Below are 14,564 nucleotides of genomic sequence, written 5' to 3' on the forward strand. Positions count from 1 at the left end.
TTTTGGCTCCGCCTGGCGCGGGCCCTGGCCCGGCCCCGGCCCCGAACGAGGCCCCTCCGGCGCTTCCGCCCGGAGCCGCCCCGCTGCCGCCCGGCTCCCGCCCCGTCCCCGGCAGCGTCGTCCGCAGCATCGCCGGCAGCTTCCCCGCTCCGAACTCCGCCGCTCGTCAGCTCGGCCGCCGGCCCCGGGGCGGCTCGGGAAGCAGCAGCGCCCGGGGGCCCCGGGCAGAATGCCGAGAGCGCGGTGCCGCCCGCACGGGCGGAGAAGCCTCCCCTGGAGCAGCTCTACCGGCAGGGCCCGCTGCTGGGGAGCGGCGGCTGCGGCAGCGTTTACTCCGGGACCCGGCTCGCCGACGGCGCCCCGGTAAGAGTGGGGCCGGGTCGGAGGGGGGCGGCGGGCGGCGGGCGACGGGCGACGGGCGACGAGCTCAGCCCGCCGCTCGCCTTGACTTGCAGGTGGCCATCAAGCGAGTGTCCCGCGATCGCATCCCGGAGTGGGCGCGGCTGGTGAGTGAAAGCCGGCGGGGCGTGGCGGGCGGGGCTAGGGCGAGGCCCGGGAGGGTGGGAGCCGGGACGCTGCGAGGGGAGCGAGCGTGCAGTGAGCGGGGGCCGCGGAGCGTCCCGGGCCGGGCAATGGCGAGCGGCGGTGGGGCCGGGCCGGGGTGCCGAAGGCTCGGCGCAGCATCGGCCCCGCTGACGGCATCGCGGTCCCCCCCGCAGCACAACGGCGCCCTTGTGCCCCTGGAGCTGGCGCTGCTCTGGATGGTGTCGCGCCCTGGCTTCCGCGGTGTGGTGCGGCTCCTGGACTGGTTCGAGCTGCCCGACGGCTTCGCGCTGGTCATGGAGCGTCCGGAGCGCTGTCAGGACCTCTGGTACTTCCTGGAGGAGCGGGGGTTCCTGACGGAGCCCGTGGCGCGGGGGCTGTTCCGCCAGGTGCTGGAGGCCGTGCGGCACTGCACCAGCCGCGGCGTCCTGCACCGCGACATCAAGGCCGAGAACGTCCTCGTCGACCTGGCCACCGGCGAGGCAAAGCTCATCGACTTCGGGTGTGGCACGGTCCTCCAGGACACCTTCTACACCCGAATGTCAGGTGAGCCCAAAGGCGGGGCCCAGCCGGGCAGCAGAGATTCCCCCCTTTGCTGACAGAGGGGGAAGAGGGAGGGAGCGAGGGGAAATCCTTCTGCAGCCGGCTGCAGCCAAGTTGCTTTCCGGCGGGGCGAGGGCTGCCTGTTGTGGAACGGGAGCTGGCTGGGAGGGAGCAGCACTCATCAGGGCCTGATGAGCTTCGCCCGTGTCCCGTAGGCACGCCGGAGTACAGCCCGCCGGAGTGGATCCTCTTTGGCTGCTACCATGGCCAGCCAGCCACCATCTGGTCCCTGGGCATCCTGCTCTATGAGCTGGTCTGTGGGCACCTTCCTTTCAACACGGATGAGGACATCATCCGGGGCCAGCTCTTCTTCCCGCCCCGGGTGTCTCAAGGTGAGGATGCGCCTTCACGGCACGGGGGGAGGGGGGGAAGGACGTGGTTGGCAGAGGGCAGGTGGCACACAGGCGTCCTGCTCTTGCAGCTAGGGAGGAGGCTGATCTGCTGGGGTTAGCTGGAGGAGGTGGCACGTGTGCCTCTGGGCTGCTCTCGTCCGAAAGGGAGGATCGACGGGAAGGTTGGGGTGCAGCTTCCGAGCGCTCCTAGTGTGGCCTGGGCACCGTGGAATCTGGGAGAGCAGGGGCAGGAGCCTTGTCCCGCTGAGCAGCGTTTTCCCGTTTCTCTCCCCAGAGTGCCAGCACCTCATCCGGTGGTGTTTATCCATGGACCCCGCGCACAGGCCGTCCTTGGAAGACCTGTTTGAGCATTCTTGGCTGCAGGACCGTCACCTGGCCCAGGAGACAGCAGAGATCCATCCCTCTGCACAGTAGGATCCAGGAGCCCAGCAAGCACCAGCTGCACGCGTCTCGGGGCGCTCGAAGAAAACGGCAGAGCGTTTCCCTGCGGCCGTGGCACGGAGGAGAGAGCGCAGCCGAGGAGATGCTTCCGCTGGTCCTCGGCGCCTTGTGGAGGAAGCGGCTCAGTGCTCCCCATCCTATTGGAGAAGTCGTGGCAGTGCGGTGAAGTTGCCACGGACTGGAAAAGGGGAAACATCCCCCTGCAGCTCAATGGCATCGTGATGTCCCCGCAAGCCGAGGCACTGCCGGGGTGTTCTTCTGGAGCACGACCTGGAGCCGGACAACACCGTCCTCAAGCTGGCTGCTGGCGGGGCAAAGCCGGTTGGCTTTGGTTGCGACCCCTTCCTGGAGGACACGCTCTGCGCCCCGACGGAATCAAGATGAGTCCACAGCCGGCAGAGGGGTGGGGGGATGCTCGTGGTTCCAGGCAAGGCAGGGCTCGGCCGGGCCAGGCGCCGGAGCTTCCCCGCTTGGCGGCGCCGGGGAATATTAACTTTTCCGCCGGCCGCCAAGTTGCTTTTTGGCGGGACAGGGCACGGATGCTGTGCAGGGGGAGCCAGCGCCCGGCCTTGCTGACAGCTTCTGCCACCCAGCCTGGCCCGGGCTGGGGCGGGGGGAGCCAGCCTGGCAAAAGCATCCGTCCGTAGGGACGGGGGGCAGCAGAGGGGGGCGGGTTCCGAAGGCGTGCCCCAGCTGGTCTGCTTTGCGGGCCCTTGAGGAAGGGGTGGGCTTACGCGTGGGAAAGGTGGGGTTTTTCCCCAGCCGTGGAGAGCCTTAATGCTTGCATGGAGTGCTCAGACCCTCCCCAGGCCCGTGATACGGTGATAACCTTTGACGCTTTTTCTTGCTTCCAGGTCTTGTTTTGAATTGACTTTCATGCAATCGTTCTTTGCTTTTTCCAGGAAGATTGCACCGGGTGCCCGGACCGCATGGGGAAGCGCTGGCCCCCTGTGTGTGGAGTGCGTCCGGTGCCGGCGCTACCCCGGGGGGCCGCGGTCTGCGGGGCCATCGCCTTCAAGACGGACGAGGACCTCGTGCGGGATCGGCTCCTCTCCTGGCAGCAGGTCTCCAGAGGTGGGTACCCGGCTTCACAGCAACGGGTGGCAGAAGGGCTTCCGGCAGACGGCAGCGGGCACACGAGCATCCCGCTCTTGCAGCTGCTGAGGAGACTGCTCTGCCGTGTTTAAGTGGAGGCGGTGGAACGTGGCCTGCCATGCTGCTCTCCTCTAGAAACGGAGAATTGGCACTGCCAGCAGCCTGGCCCGGGCACAGGCCGTGCTGGGACAGGGGGGACAGGAGCCCTGTCCGGCTGACCGCGGCTTTCTGGTTTCTCTCCCCAGGGTGCCAGCACCTCAGGCACGGAAGCAGCACCGCTCGGCCTGCGAATCTGGGAGGGCTGGAGGGCGGCGGGTGTTAATTTGCTGTCAAAAATAAATCTTGTTCTTGTCGTTGTCATCGGAGCCTTTCTTTCATCCTTTTCCAAGCTTTTGGTCCCCTTCCTCCAGGGCAATCTTTTTGTGTCCTTCCTCAGCCACTTGGTGGCCTTTGGCAGGGGGGGTTAAGCAACGCGAAAATTTCAACAACAGCTCCTGTTGCCAACGGCAGCAGCCCCTTCGAGAAGCCGGAGCTGCCAGCCAGGCCCGCGTGTGCTTTGGAAAGGGGAGCGGTTTGCAGGGACGCAGTGGTCGCCCCGCTGCAAAAGCTGGGAGGAAATCAGAAGCGGCAAAATGCCATTTCGGCTCAAGCCCCGCCCAAATACTTCTTCATCTTTCCCCTCTGCTCCAAGATAGACAGGCAGGGCTGGACTCCGGCAAGGTTCCAAGTTCTTTGTGCTCCCTGGCATCAAAGGGATCACGATGGAAACTCTCGTAGGCAGTGACTGCGGTACAGCTCCTGAAGGAAAAAAGGGAGTGTCACGAGATGGGACATCCTTCTTGTCTCCTTTGTCTCCCCAGGAGCCCCTGAGAAAGAGAAATGCCTGCAAGGGCTTTATCTGACTCCTTCCCAGCCAGCCCTTCCCTCCTCGCTCCCGGGTCTCGTTTGCTCCGCAGGCCTCATTAGCTCGCTAAACTCAGAGGAGCCCCGGTAGGAAAAATCGCTGCCTGGCGTGGCGCTGGTTGATCCCTGTCTCATCTTGATTCCATTTGCCCTGCTCCCCAACCTCCCCCCCAAAGAGACCAAAGCATCCCCCACAACCCCACGGTGCTGCACCAGATCCCGGGCACGTGGCCTCCTCCAGTCCTTGGCAGCCTTGGGGAGGCTCCAGAGCCCTGTGTGCGGGACAGCTGCTGCAGCACCCACCGCTGTGCCTGGGGGCAAACAGCGCCCAAGGAGCGGCTGCGCAAGTTCAGAGTCTGAAGCAGAATCCCCGGTGCACGCAAGTGAGAGCTGGGATTTCAGGGGCTGCCAGGAGACGCTGAATTCCTCTCCTCGCTGCCCTTTCTAGCCACGGCCACGCTGATGCAATCGGAAGAATTGCCCCTGCCCAGGCAGCTCTCAGGTAGAAGACTGGCTTTTGCTCCTCATGTTTCTGAGGGGCTAGCTGCCAATTCCTCAGGTTTTCCTTCCAATTTCTGGAGGAAAAACTCTGTGTCACTTGGCTGCGTGTGTTTGCTTAGCTGTGGTTTAAATCCCAGCTTAGTAAAGCCTGGGAAGGCTGGCATGTGTCAGGGAAAACTAGTCTGTGAGCTTATGGGGTTTCCTGCCATCACCAGCAGAGTGATGTGTCCTTTGGGGATTCCTCTGGAGACAAAATTAGGCATCTGCTCCCTCCTGCAATATTCTCTTAGATCTTTCTAAAATATCCTAGAAAAGACAGTGAAACTTCATGTCTACTTGCACACCCACTGTTTGAATAGGGGCATTTTTGTCTCTCCGCTAAGTCATTGCTCTTGCACATCAGAAACAGGAACACCAACAAACGGGAATGACGCATGATCCTCCTGCTGGTGCCTCAGAATACTGGTAAGTGCAGATCTGGGTACCAAGATGAACATTTAATTAGCATTTCATGCTCCTTCAAGATACCCAGATCTCAGGGCATTTTGTTTCCAAGCTGCAGCTATACCGTCACTCTCTGGGGAAGAACAGTCAATAGGAAACAGCGACTGCCAGTATTGCAAAAGTGTGGGGCAAAACCTGAAGTGTCTGTGTGAAAAGGTGAGTGGGAAGAGTGTAATTCCCACAGCCAAAGCTTAATTAGGGCAGCAGGATCACTTCTTTACTGCATGGCTGCAAGATGATCATTAGGGACCTCCTTTTTGTATCTCATGCAGGAAAGGAGCTCTTAATAATACCCTGCTACTGAAACCCACACTGGGGTGTAGCTCTGTAGTGGTTCCCAATGAAGCAGATTGCCTGCTTTGTCACTGCCAGCCCTGTGACCCTGCGAGGGACCACAGTTCATCCCACACATGTTCTGTCTCCAGGAAAAGCTTGCCTTGGCTTATTAGAGGGGAAAAAACCAGAAGAATAATAAAATGGACAATTAATCTGGTCACTTTGGAGGACATGCTCATGCTTTCACATGGCAGCCTTGTACCGGCTTGTTAGTCATCGTGAAACATATCCATAGAAAAAACTCCGATCCTATACTACATCTGAATGAAATTCCTTCAGATTATTAAGATTTCTGTTGTCAGGACCAGGATAAAACCCTTCCAACACTCACTTGCAGCTGTCCTGGACTTCTGCAGTCCTTTATGGAAACCTGCTGTAGGTACAGTGTCTGGAGTTGGTTTGGGCCTTTATGAAAGATGTGTGGAACACTATGCAGGGCTCTCCTAGGAGAAAACTGTTTGTCCAAGACCGGGGACATCGTGCCTGCAGAAGTGGAGTGGTCCCGCTCCCAGCCCAAGAGTCTGTGAGCTGAGCCACACTGGGGAGAAAAGACACCGAGGGGCACCAGCCCAGCCACTTCACCTGCCATGACCGTTCTGCGGAGCTCTGCCGTGGGGGGGAAGTCGACGCTGGGCGAGCCACCGAGCTTTCATCTGCTGCTAGAACTACTCCGTGATAGCTCCTGTTTTTCCCGAGAGAGAAGCCGGCGCCATCTTGTAACGCGTGTCATGGGCGGGTTTTCCTCTGGCATTTTGGGTCTTTGTTCCAGTGGGAGGACGGTGAGGTCTGGCAGTTTGATATCTACAAGTTACTTACTTATTTTTCCTTGCCTTGTGGGCATTCTGTTTGTTAATAAAGTGTTGGGTTTTTTCCACTTTCATCTATTAGTATTCATTTCCTATTGCTGGAAAGGGATTGTTGGAACAGTTTAGAGGAGACAACTTATTCCAGACTGCCCTAAGTTTTCTCAAACTGAGACAGATGGCTTCACATAGGAACATCCCCAAGGCTGCTGAGAGGAAGGCACGGAGGAAGACAAACCTAGTTGTACCGGTTTGGCCAAATTTTGAAATATATCCCCTGAGAGAAGGCAGGTCACCACCCCTCCCCCACCAGCTTCAGGAAAAAATAAATTTTCCTCAAAGGAAAGGGAAAGAGATAAAAATTATTTCTTTAACAAACACACGGGAAAAGGAAAATAATGCTAAATAATAAAAATCTCTCGCTGTGGAGAAAAAACCTGGGAAAGTGTTAAGAGCTCTCCCTTTGGTCTCCTCGGAGCTGGGACTTGGCCCAGGGCCAGGCCCTCTGTGCTCGATGGAAAGTCCTCTCGACGTGCACTGATATTGAAGCAGTCCAGTAGAAAAGAGAGAAAATCTGAAATTCCAGGGAAGGAAAAAATGTTCAACTCTCAGTCTCTCTCTGGAGAAAAAGAAACTGAACAACTGGCCAAAAACTGACCGGGCAGCCGCGAGCCGGGTGCCTCCTCCCTCCCCTGCCACAGCTGGAAAAAAAGTCGCTATCTCTGTGTGACCTTGAACAAGCTGCAAACTGCTTTGAAAAAGTTTTGCTCAGTTTTTCCTTCCCCTTCTCAGGCTCAGTTTAAAGGCATAAAAAGGCACAAAAATTAATTTCTGGGCATAGGGCAGCGATAAGGAATACACATCATAAAGTCACCCCAAGACACTAGTATTTCTGAGGGAAATTTTTTTACACCAAACCACCTGGAGTCATCAAACAGCTGACCTGGCGTTTCGAGACATGGGCCAAGGGGGAACCTTTCAGTGTGTTTGGTCAAGGCCGGGCTATGCTCAAGGCAAAGGTGTGTCAGTGTACTCGGCTCCTTCTCTCCTCATGGTGTCCGGCAGGCACAGGAGCCCACAGCTCCTGCAGAAACCATCACGGCACTCCGTGGGAGCAAACTTGTGTCCAGTCCTCACACAGAGCTCTGGTGTCCAGCACTGCACCTCCTTGGAATGAGGAATTGTTGCAGTGCTCTTGGAAGGAGCTAAGGAGGTTTGGCCTTCAGATCAGCTCCTTCCTAGCTCCTGATTTGCTGCCCTGGCTAAGCTGCTGCCTGTGGCAACACTTGGTTCACAGCTGACAGCCCTGCTCTGCTGGCGGGCAGCCATTGCAGGAGCTTTTGCTGGGGTCATTGAACCTTTCAGATCTTCCCAAGGAGAGCTAAGGAGGGAACTTGTCAAAGGAGCATTGCCTGGGCAAAGCTTTTAACATTAAATCTTTTCTTTGTGCTCACTACCATGCACAGTAAATATTTGAGGAAGCAAGCTTCCTGCTCCAGAAATTCCTCCAATCAGTCAGATTGCCAGAAAGAAAATGCAGATTTGAGATGTGTCATCTCACTTTAATTCATTGTATAGAGAAATACAGGAGCACTTCTTGTGAGCTGTGTGTCTAACCTAAGTGACCTTGCCACCAAGAACTGAGAAAAGTGGGGAGAGATGGAATCAGTGGCACAAGGATCTGCAGTAGGATTCTCCCGCAGGCCTGAGGAAAGTGCCCCGGGGTTCCACTGGGCCATGGCTTTTTACATCAAAACTTCATGCTTCACGCTGGGGTGGTGAATCTTCCCTGGCCTTATCAGGCCACACTGTGATCTCAGAAATGCTTGTTAGGCCTCAGCCTTGATGAACAGCCCCTGGACTAAGCTCCTCTTGGGCTTGCCCAAAACACTGAGTGCTCCCAGGAACTTGTGCTGTCTAACCAGATCCTGGGGTTTTCTATGAACAGTCTTGGAAACTACTTTTCTTGCCTGAATGCCATAACATCCTTCTTCTCGCACTTCCAAAGACAGGCTGCTGACCCAAAGTGCGGCCATGAGGAAGCATTTTATGACTGAAGCCCACTGTCTTGTGGCCCATCAACAGCGGCCCAAAAGGAAGCCCTCGAAGCTCTCCTGGACCACAGCAGCTGCCACTGGCAACCTCCAGTGGGGCCTCTCAGAGCCAGCGAGCTCAAGTTTCCTGTACTCACAGGATCGTCGATCAACAATGGATCCTGGGCCAATCCCCCCACTCCTCACGGCTCCAGTTTAACTACTGTTAAGCTTGAGTGCTGTTAAGCTTTTAGGCCACATTCCTTTTCATCCTTGTCCTTTCTCTCCCTTTGTCAAACCCGTCTAAACACACACACACACACAAACACACACACACAGCGTTCTCAGTTCATGTCTGGTTTGATTGACTGCATTTTGTTTGTTGCTTTTTTCCCTTGTTGTGCCTTAAAGGACTAGTAAGTAATAGTGTGAATGTTGCCAACAAATTTTGTTGAGCTGTTACTTCATATTCTGCACTAGTTTGAAAACAAACCAGTGAGAAATCACAAGACAGAACTGTAATTTAATAGGAAAATGAAAATAATTGCAATAGTACAAGAACACTGACAGAGTCAGGATACAACCTGACACCCTGTTAATCAGGGTGGTGGTAGCAGCCCAGATGAAGTGGTCCTATTGAAGCAGTGATCCTGTTGAAGGCTCTGGTCTTCAGCTGAAGGTCCAGTAGTAACTCTTATCCTCTGGGAACCCAGGAGGGAAGAACTGCTTGTGCTTCAATCCTACCTGATTATATCCAGGTGGGAATGCTTGGCTCCTCCCCCTGGGTGGAGCATCTCCCAAGGGGCTGATGTAATTCTATGAGTCATGCAGTGGGTCATTGCTTGCCCATTAAACAGAGATAGCCTCCAGAGGGATTTAGCAAGGATGAGTCATGGTAGGAGATAACAAACACAGCCCCATCTCTTTTAACAGCTTGTGAAGGTGACAATAGAATACATACTGTTGGTTGCATCTTACACTGTAACCTAGGACATATTCAATCTGGTTTTACTGATAACCTTGACAGTGAATTTTTAAGCAATCTCAGACACTCGTTCATAACAAGCCTTGGGAGCATGAGCTACAGGGCTGACATTGGAAAGCAGGAGAATCACTCTAAAGTGACGAGTTTAAATGTGCATTTCATTGCTCTTCTATTTATTTCATTCGATTAAGCCAAGCCAAGCTTTTCTTGGAGGCAGAATGTGTGTGGGATGTACTACGCCATTATCCCATAACTCTGGGCTGAATGGCACCCAGGCTGCAGTACAGATTTGAGGAACCCTTGTCACCTGTTCAATAACCTCACAGTTCGCTCATCCTTCTGCAAACAAGTCGCAAACAACGCTGTTGGACTGCTGTCCTGGGTAAATATACATACAGATGCCTTTTCCAAAGCAGTGCCTCTTTTGCCAGTGAAATACACGTCCTCTTCTTACCTATGGAATTGTGATTGAAGACACCTCTGAGCCAGATCTGTCTGAGATTGCAAAGGAGCAAAGCTTTGGGATTTGGGCACATTCTCTTTGTTGCTTTGCTCAGGCCTTTTGTGAGCACAGAATACATTGAGGCAGAAAAATGTAGACTACACAGGATCTTCTGGGTCCATTGTCCCCCAAACATGGTAATAGGTGGCCCCATTGGAATGCTAACTAACAAACAGCAGCACAAATGACATGAAGAAAACATGGCAAAAGAGGAAGAGGAGAGGCCCTGTGAGGAAAGAATACCGTGAGACAGTGGCTTGTTGAGTCAGCTGCACTCTGACAACCTCTAGGCCAGCAGGTCTCACATTCTCGGCTTGTTTTTTTTTTTAATTATTTTATTTAAAACCGAAAAAAAACCCCTCAAAGTAAAAGATATACTGTTGAAAATCTATTTTCAAATTTTAAAAGATAAAATTACAACACATTTATTCAAACCTACATCTACATATCAGAACATATGTACATCTGTAACTACAAAGCCTAATGTAAAAATCCAAATCTTCAAACATTCTTCAGACAGGCAGAACCCTCTTCCTGAGCTCGAGGAAAGAGAGCTCTTCTGGACAGGAGGCAAGGGCTTTGACGGTTAGGGAACATAGGAAATGTCCAAGGAAAACTTCTTGATAAGACTGTAGCCAGTCACGCCTGCAAAGTGGAGACACAAAATATAAGAGAGGCCGCAATGCAAACCTAAAGCATCTGAAGCTACGTATTTAATGGGACAGACCACCTGGAAACTTCTAAAGAGCTGCACAGGGAAACACGCTCCTGCCAGCAGCCACTTGAGGCAGACCAGGGGGACACCCTGACCCACTTCCAGAGAGCCAGCACAGGAACAGCCTGGCCTCTGGGCTGCCCTGGGACAGCAGGGAGCCCAGAGCCCTGTGCTTTCCAGGAATGGCTCAGCTGCACACGCACCCTCCTGCTCCTCTCCCGGCCCCACAGCTGAGCAGCCCTACAGCTACACGGGGCACTGGGAGCTGCACAGCTCATTGCAGGGGGCACATGCAGGGCAGAACTGTTCCCTGGCAATGTGCCCAGGCTCTCTAGGCTGGCACAAGAGCCTTCCTCCCGCCAGAGAGCGGCCCAGCTCCCGCCTTACCTCTTTGTGAGGCTGAGCCATGCTCAGCCTTCACCTTGTCCTCAATCGGAAGTTGCTTCAGGCACCCCATGCCACGACTAGGAAGGGGGGTGGAGAGAGCGGGGGCAGGTGCACACCCTTCCTTTGCATTCTGTCATTTTTGGCACAGCTAAGAAGTCACATCCGGAGGTGTCCAACGCAGCACTTTGTCATCTTTCTACAGGTCATCAACACTCCACCAGCCCAAAATGTTGGAGAGGTTTTCCTGCACGTGCGGAGGCTGGCTGGCAGCATGCTTCCTCAGCTTGGCGCCCATCACCTTGTAGAGGGCGCAGGCAAGCTTGGTGACCACAGTGCAGACATTGGCGCTTCGGACAGGCAGCGCCTTGTTCCCCAGGAAGGACCAGAGCACGGGCAGGGCGTAGCGCTGGACGACTTCGGGGCTCCTGGGATAAACCCATCCCACAAGCGCTGCCGGAAGAGAGACACAAACTTCTTAACCACCAGCCTTAATGCAAACAAGGATCTACCTCTACTTGTGATTTTGGGAGTCTCTCTGGCTAAGATCAGTGAAATAACAGTGAGAGCCTCATGATCCAGAAATGGGCAAAGCAGCTGAACATCCCCGAAACAGAACCACCAAGCTCTCAGGACTAATTTCTCCAAACAGAGCCTTGTACCTGTGGCAGACTTCACACCTTTACTAAATCATTCCACAATTTATTTCTGCATGAACAGTGACTGAAATGTCAAATTGCCGTTTATTTCCATTTAGAAGTTGTCGAAACCCACGCCAAAGATTTTGAAATGCACCATAGAGAGGCAGTTGAGAGATTTCTAATAAAAGGGATGATTCCATTGTTGTGACCTTTGATGTCAAGTGCCAAAAGTCTCATCTGGCTCTTCCCTTTGCTTGGTGGCACACGGCAAAGGGCAGTATTAGAACACACTTGGAAACTCCAGCCCACCAGAGATGGGTGCTGTTTGACAGCTGGATTTGAAACATCAGTGACTAGCCGGTGTCTTTGGCAGAAGGCTTTTGTGGCTTCTAACAAACAGCTGTTTCAAACCTCAGGCTGTCTTAGGTAATTAGCCAGACCCCATTGCCATGGCATTGGAGCATCTCCAAATTTTAATGGCATTTCCCCTCACAATGTTAATGGCATTTTTTCTTACAATGTGCGCTGAAATAGGGGAATAGAGAGAGAAGAATGCTACACAGGGGACAGAAATGTAACCAAAACACAAGTGTTCTCTCCCGCTGTCTCCAAAGCCTGCTCTCTGCTCATTTTCTGAACTGTATCAAACACAGACAAAAATTTACTACCAACAGGCTCCTTGCATGGCAGATTTGGCTGAGAGATCAAAACCTGATATGGTCTGGGGACCATTCTTATTTTCTGACCAGGCAAAATGTTATGTAGTCGCCATTGATTATTCTGTGGTGGAAGAGACTTCATTTTCTCTATGCTGTTAATCCACCAGCAGTCATCAACATTTAAACAGCTCCTGAAAGTACCTAAAACCAATTCTGCTAAGCAGGAAAAGGCTTACAGTACCCATTTTAAAATGGGAGTTCATTTGAGCTTACATGCAATTAAAGACATCGGTCACTACGCAACTTGCGCAGAGAAATCTCAGAGAGATTGCCACTAAATCTCAGAGAGAGCATCTGCTCTTTCTAGAGAAGTCCTAATTCCAGTTGAATTCCTTTATTTGAAGAAGAGATTAAAATAGCTGCAAAACTAAATTCCCTATTCCTGGAGATCTACTTTATTCAAATGCTCTGTAAAGGGCCTTTGACACTCCAATCGCTGAAGGTGCCCTTTTGAGATTCAGAATGAAGACACAAAGTGTATTAAACCTTGCATTTAAAGATGCTGGCATAATTAGCAGTGGATTTAGCCCCAGCTAAAGCAAGGCTATAAATAAAGCAAGGCTATACACTGTCTTCTCTAGCATATATTGAGATTATCATTTTTCCATCCCTTGGCTATTGCTGACATAGCAAGCTCCTCTGAGCAATCAATTATCAGCTGCATTTGGAGCATTTTGGGCAGCGCTGACATAGGAAGACCCTGACTGCACACCCTGAAATGCTCAGTCCAATGGCACTTTGACAGCACAGGCAGGGAGCCTCAGCACTCTGCTTCTGCCCCTCTGCCCCCAAAGGCTGCCTTGCACAAAATCCGGGCCTCGTTAGGCTCGTGTGGGCTGAGTTTTGACCTAAGCTGTGACCCCCAGGCACTGCAGGCTTCCACCTCAAAACTTTCCAAGAGCAAAGCAAGAATTCTGTGAGGACAAAACAAATGGATCCCCTGAAACAGCATTTGCCACCATTTTCCCTAAAGGATCAGAGCTGTCCCGGAGCTTCCAAGAGAGGAGCCAGCTTGGGAATTTTTAGCCCCTCCCTTTCCTGGAGGCGGCTTCTGAGATGCCCCAGTGAGAGCTCAGCCCCGAGGCCGAGCGCCGCCCCCATCTCAGATGCTGCACACCTCTGCAGCAGCCAGGGAAAACCTGCCCAATACACCTTCCATGGGTATTGGGCAGGAGGGACAAGCTCAGCACCTCCTGATTTGGACCTGTCTATTCACTGGCATTCCCTGTAAATTCTGCCTCGGAAGACCTCTTGGCTTAGAAGGGGAGGCCATACCTGAGAGATGCTCCGTGACATCCAGCAGAGCTTGGCCCTTCAGTTCACTCCTTCGGTGGCTGAACTCTTTCATCAGTGATACTTTATCTACAAGGGAAACACACATTTCTGCTCTCTCTTCTGAGGTCATAAGACAAAGGACAGTGGGGAGGGAAAGGGCAGGGGCAACTACATTTTGTAAAAGAAAGGAAATTCCTGCCGATTTTTGAATCCTTTTCTTCTTTCCTTCCAGCCTACTTGGGAGGATTTTAAATTCCAAAAGAAAAGCTCTCCTTTCACATTTATAAATCCAAAGTTGTCTGCTGTACCAGGAGCTATGTAAAACATTTCACATCAGGGACCTCAAGAGTTCAATCACACGTCAGCAGTGAAAAGGTTTTGCATCCCAGAGCTTTGCAGAAGTGATCTTCTCCCTCCCCTATGGAAAAGGGTGAGAAGGCTCCAAAATTCACACATCCATTCCCACCTGAAGGATAAGCTGTTTTTAAATTGCAGGTTACCTGTGTGGATCTAGGGACAAGACACCAAGTTACTCATACAAGAGCTATTACTGCTCAGTGCCTCAGTATCCTGTGGGTTTCGGTAACATCTGTGAAATCAGATCTTGGCAGAGAGACTGGAAAATGAACTGATTTCCCAATACTTGACCGTCGTATGTATTTTAGTTTTCCTTGTGCCTATCTGTTGCGGTTTTGGGGGTCTTGTTTGAGTTTAGACGCTGTTGCCTGCATTATCCTGCAAGCCTCCAGTCCTACCACTCTAATAAGCCAAGGCAAGCTTTTCCTGGAGACAGAACGTGTGTGGGATGAACTGTGGTCCCTCACAGGGTCACCAGGGCTGGCAGTGACAAAGCAGGCAATCTGCTTCATTGGGAACCACTACAGAGCTACACCCCAGTGTGGGTTTCAGTAGCAGGGTATTATTAAGAGCTCCTTTCCTGCATGAGATACAAAAAGGAGGTCCCAAATGATCTTCATGCAAGCATGCAGTAAAGAACTGATCCTGCTGTCCTAATGAAGCTAATGCCTATAATGTGGAGCCTCCCAGGAGGCTGCTCTGCAGAGGTTCTGATGCGCCGGTGTCCCTTCATGCCAACAGCAAAGGTATTCATTTGGGAAGTCAAATGGGGACCAGGCAAACTCCAAAAATCCCTTTGGCCCTGAATTCCAGCAAAGCTGTAGTCCAGCACTTCCTCTTCAGACAAGCAGCACAGAGCCAAGGGCTCCTG

Source organism: Aphelocoma coerulescens, chromosome 3 (genome assembly GCF_041296385.1).
Source record: "Aphelocoma coerulescens isolate FSJ_1873_10779 chromosome 3, UR_Acoe_1.0, whole genome shotgun sequence".
Lineage (NCBI taxonomy): Eukaryota > Metazoa > Chordata > Aves > Passeriformes > Corvidae > Aphelocoma > Aphelocoma coerulescens.